Raw genomic sequence first — 8,016 nt, forward strand, 5'->3', positions numbered from 1 at the left:
AAAGGTGTAGGAACTGGAAGTGACGTCATCACAGGCGCCAGAACCCTGTGGGAAATAATCTATAAGGGATCGAGAAAGACAGTCAGTGCACCCCGCCACACCCTGGTCAGACATGCCATTATTTAGGCCCTTTAGTTGACTAATACTCTTACGTGTAGTTGGAAGCAAATAATTGTTAAAAATTCTAATGTTTTTATAAAATAAAATTTAGTGACTGTACAAAGGCACATAAACGTATTAGCCGGATCATGTGTTTGTTTTTCCTCTTTCAAACATTCCCAGTCGCATCTTGTAGCAGACAAACAATGAATGTATTCTAACATAAATGTGTTGTTACTTAGTGAACACAGCAAGTGAAAAATGCTTTAGCATATTATTCTGATCAACACTAATTACAATCAAAACCTCACTAAACGACATGGGGTGCAGGGAAAGAAACATGTTTGAATAAGCCGGCCACATGGACAGTTTATTTTTTCCCTGTGTCCCATGATGTTTTGTGAGGATTTGACTGTAAATAGTATTGGTCAGCATAATATGCTAAAGCGTTTATCACAGCGAATAAATCGTGTTCACCGGTAACATTGCTCGCAGAATATTTTCCTTGACATTCTCTGTGGGGCCGGCTTATGCAAACATCCTCCCGTGCCCCATGATGTCTTGTGAGGCCAGCGTGACATCACAGACCTGTAGCGGCCATATGCAAGTTGCCCATCAGCTTCACATATGCATGATGTCATGACTGATCAATTCTCTAACCGGATTTCCATCCAACATAAATAACAAATGACATTAGTTCAGTGTTTCACCACCATTGCTGTAGGTGAGTTGGAGGTGGTGGTCATAGGTGTCTGTTCTTGGGTTTCAAGCACACTGACAGGGGAGAGGAAAGAGGTTTCATCTGCTGAGCTGCTGTGGCAAACTCTTCAGGGTTTGCTCATCAGTAATTGTAATAATTTTGGTTTTTGTCAGTGACACTCACTTGGTTTTATCTTCTGATTATTCTGCCTTTTTTTGGTCTGAGATATGAAATGTGTGTCGTTGTAGTTGTAATACGTAGCAGTTTGTCTAATAACTGTGTAAAAAGTCTAACTTCTTATGCACTAGGGTTTTTTTGGCATTATGATGTCTAAGTTACATAGCCCAAGAGAAACCGCTATTACTCTTCTTATGCAATACAGGAGCTGCAAAGGGCTGAGGCGTAGTGAGTAAAGAAAACAGCTATGAGGCAGAATCCTGGGATCAGGTTTCTTTTGTGACGCAGTCTGTCAGCTGTCATTGTATAAACTCCTTGTGATTGGGTCAATGAGAATGCATACAGATGTGGTAAGAGTGATAAGCGGTCTGTGGCGCGGTGTTGATTTTAAATAATCGCACCCTGTAAGAGTGTAGGCTCTAATCGGGCGTGAGGATGGCTGGGGGTGTCTGTCTGATCGTTTCCTTCATTCTGCTTTATAATTTGCTCCTTGGTTATGTCTCTAAATTTCCATGAGATGTGTTTGGTTCTTCATTGGCTGCCAATTTGTAAAAGTGTACAAAAAACAACAACTGCCACCTACTTGCTTGTTGTTTTGCTGTTGTGGAGTCCACAAGTGTTTCCCATATCTTCCCCTTTTCTTAATATCAAGGCACATGCAGGGAACATCTTGAAGGCTCCAAGAGGAGTTGAGGTGTTCTCTCTAATGCCATATGAAGTTCCCCGCCGGGCACTGACTGACCTAACATCCGTTAGAAATCCCCGCTCCTTCTGTGTCCGCGGTAGAAAATCATTGATGCCTCTGGAAATGGGCGCTTATTTCACGGCCATCTGATAAGGTGGAAGGAGTGATCCCTGTGAGGTCTGCTTGCTACCGTAGATAAACTCCAGCAGCCATGCCACCTGCAATCCAGAACTAGTAATCTGCCAGAAGCTAAATGTGTTTTGGCCCCACCTGTACATGGATGGAAAACCATCTAAGAAACAGCTAGGGATTGGTGCTGGTGAGGCCAGCAGGGGGAACTTACCCGGTGCAATGACAGGGACACAGTGCTGCAAAAATGGCACCTTCTTTCAGATTAAACATAAAACTGAGTTCCTGACCCTCTGTGGTCATAAAAGATCCTTGGGCGTCTTTCAAAAAAAGAGTAGAATGTTTCCTTATGTCCTTGCTGAATTGTCCATCACAGCCCAGTCATCCTAATTATCTATCTTGCCACTTAACCACCTAATAACTAATGAGTGGTGAGCTTAGTGGTGCAAAGATGTTTGCCATTACATCATCCAGGTGGATGCTCTTGACGTTTGGCTCCACTGATCATCGTTGAGATGTTTTCTTCATGAACTTCTTTATTAGGCCCTATCATCCTGTCTGCTGTGCTCATGATACTCATCTGTCTGTACTTGTTGTTCCCTTCAGGGGTCCCCACAGTATCAACTAGAGTCTCTGCATTTCTACCTATAGGGAATCCTGGAAGGTGGAATACCATATCTAGCTCAACCTGGCAAAGATGGACTTTCTTGCTATCCCAGCTCACCTGTCCATTCAACAGCCCATCTCTGTTCAGCCTTACTCCTCATCCCTAACACCCAACAGGTCATTGTGGCAGTGACCAATGACCAGCTGTCCTTCAGGGACCATGTTGCTGTGGTATTACAGATTCACCCTATTCAGCACCTCCAAGATCAGACTGAATCTAACAGAGTATGCAGCACAGCCCCTGGTCCAGACTTCGGTCTTGTCATATCTGGAACTACTGCAGCTCTCTGCTGGCTGTCCGCAAGCCACCACAGATGATACAAATTGCAGCAGAACATCTGGTGTTCAACCAGCTGAGGTGGGTACATAGCACTCCTCTCTTAAGATCTCTACCCTGGCTTCCAGTAGCATCATGTATTAAGCTGAAATCCTTAATTCTTCCCTACAGAGTCCTGTAAAGGCTGAGGAAAATGAGCAGTCCCTTGTGGTTCATTGAATGTGCTTGTGTTTATTCTGCGCTTTCTTGATTTACTGCACTTCTGACTTTTTGCTATGATTTTTGACCATTTGGACATGTTTGCCTCTCGATTGTCTTCTCGGGCAACTCCTTCTGCACATTGTGCTCCTTGCAACTTGACTTTGTAACAGAGCATTTCTGTGACAATATAATCGCACATTTGATAGGTTTCAGACTAGCTGCTGTTTGATGGTTTTCCCCACTCCAATAGCCATTTTGAATACGTTTGGGACTCTCAGGTTCATAACAGAGTGACAAACAAAGCTGGAATGCTTTAACTCCGTTGCTTTTATTGTTAGAAATAGAGCTTGACAAACGAGCAGCAAACGGGAGTATGTATCAACCAAACACTGGCCAACTAACGGAACCTTTGATTCCCAAGTAATAATTTTAACACCTGTCCATACCAAAACTCCACCCTCATCCACTTGTTCACAATGCTCTGGACGTGAAGTTCCTCACGGTTTTTCTATTTTCATTCTAACAACTTGTAGAACGCATCGTTCGCCCTACCTGTGTGACAGGCCGCTTGTCCATCAGGCACCCATCCACCCCAATCTTCAGTGCAGTCTTCCAACAGCTAGACTATGTGAACGCCACAGCAGTTTTTTTCCGCTGAATTACAACAAATTGATGATTAAAAGCAGAGGTTTAATTTACTCACGTAACTTACTTCTAGCCTGTTTACCCCATCCAGGACATGAACAGTGATGAGAATTTCGATTAAAGATCAATATGCTTTATTATTAATTTTAGTGCTCTTAGCTATGAAGAGCCTATCCTGGAGCAGCTTTACAAGGACACCATTAATTTTGTTAGAGAGGCCTCTTGCCTGCCTGTCCTTCTCACTTGCCTAGTTTTGAGTTTCTGAGAGTCGAGCCGTGAGCCGAGGTCATCATGATCTCAGAGGAATAAGCAGGCAGATTTTGTCTTAAGGATGCAGGAGCTGATAGAAGACTAAAAACAAACTGCGTGTAGGGTCTTTGCCTGTGTGAGTGAGGGGCAGGCTCTCAGGCAACTGCATAAAACATCCATCCATCATCCAACCCGCTGAATCCTAACACAGGGTCATGGGGGTCTGCTGGAGAGAATCCCAGCCAACACAGGGCGCAAGGCAGGAAAGAAACCCTGGGCAGAGTGCCAGCCCACCACAGGGCACACACTAGGGACAATTTAGGACCTCCAATACACCTAACCTGCATGTTTTTGGACTGTGGGAGGAAACCCACACAGACACGAGGAAAACACGTGAAAATACGATCACATAACTCCAGTTCTTAAATCCTTACACTGACTCCCCGTTAAGTTTATGGCAGATTTCAAAATCCTCCTTTTAACATATAAAGCATTAAATGGCCGATGTCCAGCTTACTTGTCTGAACTTATCATGACTTACAAACCAGAGCACACATTAAGATCTCAAGATGCCGGTCTGCTTATGACTCCAAGGATTAATAAAATAACAGTGGGAGGTCGAGGTTTTAGTTACAGGACCCCTAAACTGTGGAGTGGTCTGCCTTTTACTATAAGAGATGCCCCTTCACTCTCAGGCTGAAGACTCACAACTTCAGTTTAGCACACCCTGACTAGAGCTGCTGATTAACTGTACAGACTGCATCTCTGTTGTCGGTCATTAGCACTCAAACATAACGAACATGATCGTTATAATTTGTTACTAACCCTCACCTGTTCTGTTTCTCTTCTCAGTACTCAAATCTGGCACTTGGTGCCACGGCCCACCTGCCAAGTTGTTTTGCCTGCCTAAGGTAAAGTCATCCCTGATGGAGGATCGCAGAAATCGTGGGAAAGAGGTGTCCCTGGATTAGCACTATTTTAATTGTGGAATGGCCAAATGGGGGAGGCAGCTTGATGGCCGAGGTCTCCAGGACTCTGAACAAATCCAAATCTTATTATGCGATATCATCTACTGTTAAATTCTACTCCATACTTCTAAAATTTTTATTTTTATATTGTATTGGGGATTTGTTCTGTTCTGTGTATCGTATTGTATTGACCCCCTTCTTTTTGACGCCCACTGCACGCCCAACTTACCTGGAAAGGGGTCTCTCTCTGAACTGCCTTTCCTGAGGTTTCTTCCATTTTTCCCTACTGGGTTTTTTTTCCTTGTCTTCTTAGAGGGTCAAGGCTGGGGGGGCTGTCAAGAGGCAGGGTCTGTTTAAAGTGCATTGCGGCACTTCTTGTGTGATTTTGGGCTTTACAAAAAATAAATTGTATCGTAACATGCAAACTCCACACGCAACTGCGAGGCAGCAGCGCTACTCACTGCGCCACCGTGTCGCCCTGCATAAAACATAAGCACTCAAAGGGCATTTAGAAGTATTAGGGCTCTTCAATACCTTAGGCAATAAAATAAAAATACCATATAGTATGATATTAGTTCGTTTGAGCACTATGGAGTTGATTGTTGAAAGTTAGAGGACTTTTCCTGAACATGTGCTGTGACGTAAGCATTAGCTTGGCCCCTGTCAGACCACCGTGCAGCGCCGGGCTCTTATATTAGCATGCACATTTATATTTAATTCAGCCAGCATTTATGTTTATATGCCTTGTTATTGATATTAGAACTATTGATTATAATCAATAGTTCTAATACTAATTACAAGGCATAAAAACTTAAATGCTGGATGGAATTAAATATAAATGTGCATGCTAATAATTATTAAAAAGAGTTGCTCGACATCTTTTTACACTATTATTTTACAAGCCTCTGCATTTGGTTTTAATGTGGCCTCTTTACTTGCTTTTCACTTGCCTTGCATTTTAAGAACCAAGGACGCTGTGTTTTCGAGGGACCCGAGGAAACAAGTTTTTGTGTTGGGACACGGCGACTCTCCTGGGCCTTTTGACTCACCAGAGTTTAAACAAGAATTTTGAAAAAAACCCCAAATTTAAAGGAAACTAAGTAAACTGACACGCTGGCACATGAATACTGTCAACATTTTAGTATTTAAATTGATATATTAAGGCTTATGAATATTTCAGACGATCAGATTAAAAGCAAGCTGTATTGTATTAGGTTGAATTATATAGAAGCTTTAAGATTTGATTATCAAGGTTAGCCCTTGTACTGTTAAGTCAGACCGTATGTGGCTTCACGTCTCTGGCTGATGACGCAGCTGCCTTTGCTCTCAGGCCTGTATACATACATTCTAGATAGCATTTAAATTCCTATGCCAGTGTTTCCTCATGAATCAATATCTTAATTAATCGAGGTAAAACAACACATATTGTATCAGCTGGCTTTGAGCAATATAAAAACGTAAAGGTTCATTAATAAAGGCTTCAGCACTGTGCTTGCTGGCTCGAGGCCAGTCGCCTGCTTCCAGCTCCTATCAGTGAAGCTGAGTGCTACGCTTACCAGCACAGCTGCCTCTGACTTTAGTCGTACTGGACGCTGGTGCAATAAGCAAGTATTGATTGAATAGTTCAGTTTTCCATATGTGGGTCATCCTGGTTCCAACTTAATGATGAGGGCTGATCAATTAAAAGGCCTCCGATTTTTATTAGCTCAAGATTGGGAATGGAAAACATGATCAGGTGATGGTCATCTCCAGGCCAGGCAGCAAGTACAACCTTCGAGTCCTAATAATTGATTATTATTAGGGGAAAGACATTTACAAGGAGAGGTAGCTGTTATGAAAAGAAGTACAGCACGAGGCCATTATTACGAAGATAACAAGTAAATTGAATGACGAGAATTATGTACGAAATGAGGATTTTTTTGGTGATTAGAACCGACATAAAAATGAACCATGCCCAAACTACCAGGCTCACTTCATGAACTGAGACAGCTTTATGTGCTCTGCAATTGTTTTCTATGCTGTGTAATAAAGTCTAAAATCTGACTGCCTTTCTGAAGACTCTGCTCCACAACCGCTGCTGACAAGGGCTTTCCAAACTTCACAATCATGGGTTAGTTGCTCATGCTGTCTCCAGGTATGATGTTCACCTCCTGGTGTTTCTTGATCAGCCCCTTGCTCCTGTTCCCATCAGGATTCCATGCAAGGGTTTGTCTGGTAGTCCTAGAGCTTTCATCTCCAGCATCATCAGAGGATCTCTGCTAGCTCTTGTCTGGCTTGTGTCCAGAGCTCTAGATGAATAATGGTGTCAGGCCGAAGAATTCCAAGGCTCTCTCTCAAACAGGTATTGGGGAATGTCTGGATTTTCTTGGTAGTGACAAGCATTGCCCTTCATGCATCTGTGCCATAGAAAAGGACTGACTTTAGATTGGTGTTAAAATTTCTGATGTTTGTCACGTCCCTGGAGCTCCAGATATTGTTTAGTTTGCCTCGTCATTTCTGGCACTAATGGGGGCATCTGTCCCACCCTAGTCAATGATGCTGCCAAAGTAAGTGAAGCTCTCCACCTCTTCCATTGAGATGGGAGATATGTTGGCAGAATTAACCTTGCTCTTTCGTTTCACACGAGGTGTTAGAAGGAACACTGCTGGTCTTAATCTGTATCTACTGCTGGGACATCTGCAGAGTCAAGAACAGAGTGACCCAGTCTATTACTCGGAAGAACAAAAAAAAAGGGGGTGGTTTGGTTTGGGTGGCGGACAACTGACTTACACCTGTATAAACTTGGAAGGTGTGGTAAAAGTACTTGGAGGTCCACATCAATGACAGGCTGGACTGGTTTCATAACATGGAATAACCATAGAAGAAAGGGCAGGGCCGTATCCTTTTTCTTAACAATCTGTGTTCCTTTAATGTGAGTAGTGACATCCTTTACATGTTTCACAACTCTGTGATGACCAGTGTGGTGCGTCACTAGTGTCACTTCAAGAGACTTAACAAGCCAATTAAGAGGACAGGCTCCTGGATCTCTTGGAGGTAGTAGTGGAGCAGAGAATGTAGACAACATCTAGTTATCATTATGAGCAACACTGCACACCCTCTTAATGACACACCAGCATTGAGGACTTCAGCTGAAGTGTGTCAAGAAACCCACCTGGGACTCCATACCTACAGTGCTACAAATCTCATTGCAAGAAAGAGCCTCTGTGCCCATTCAGTATTC

Source organism: Polypterus senegalus, chromosome 8 (assembly GCF_016835505.1).
Source record: "Polypterus senegalus isolate Bchr_013 chromosome 8, ASM1683550v1, whole genome shotgun sequence".
NCBI lineage: Eukaryota > Metazoa > Chordata > Cladistia > Polypteriformes > Polypteridae > Polypterus > Polypterus senegalus.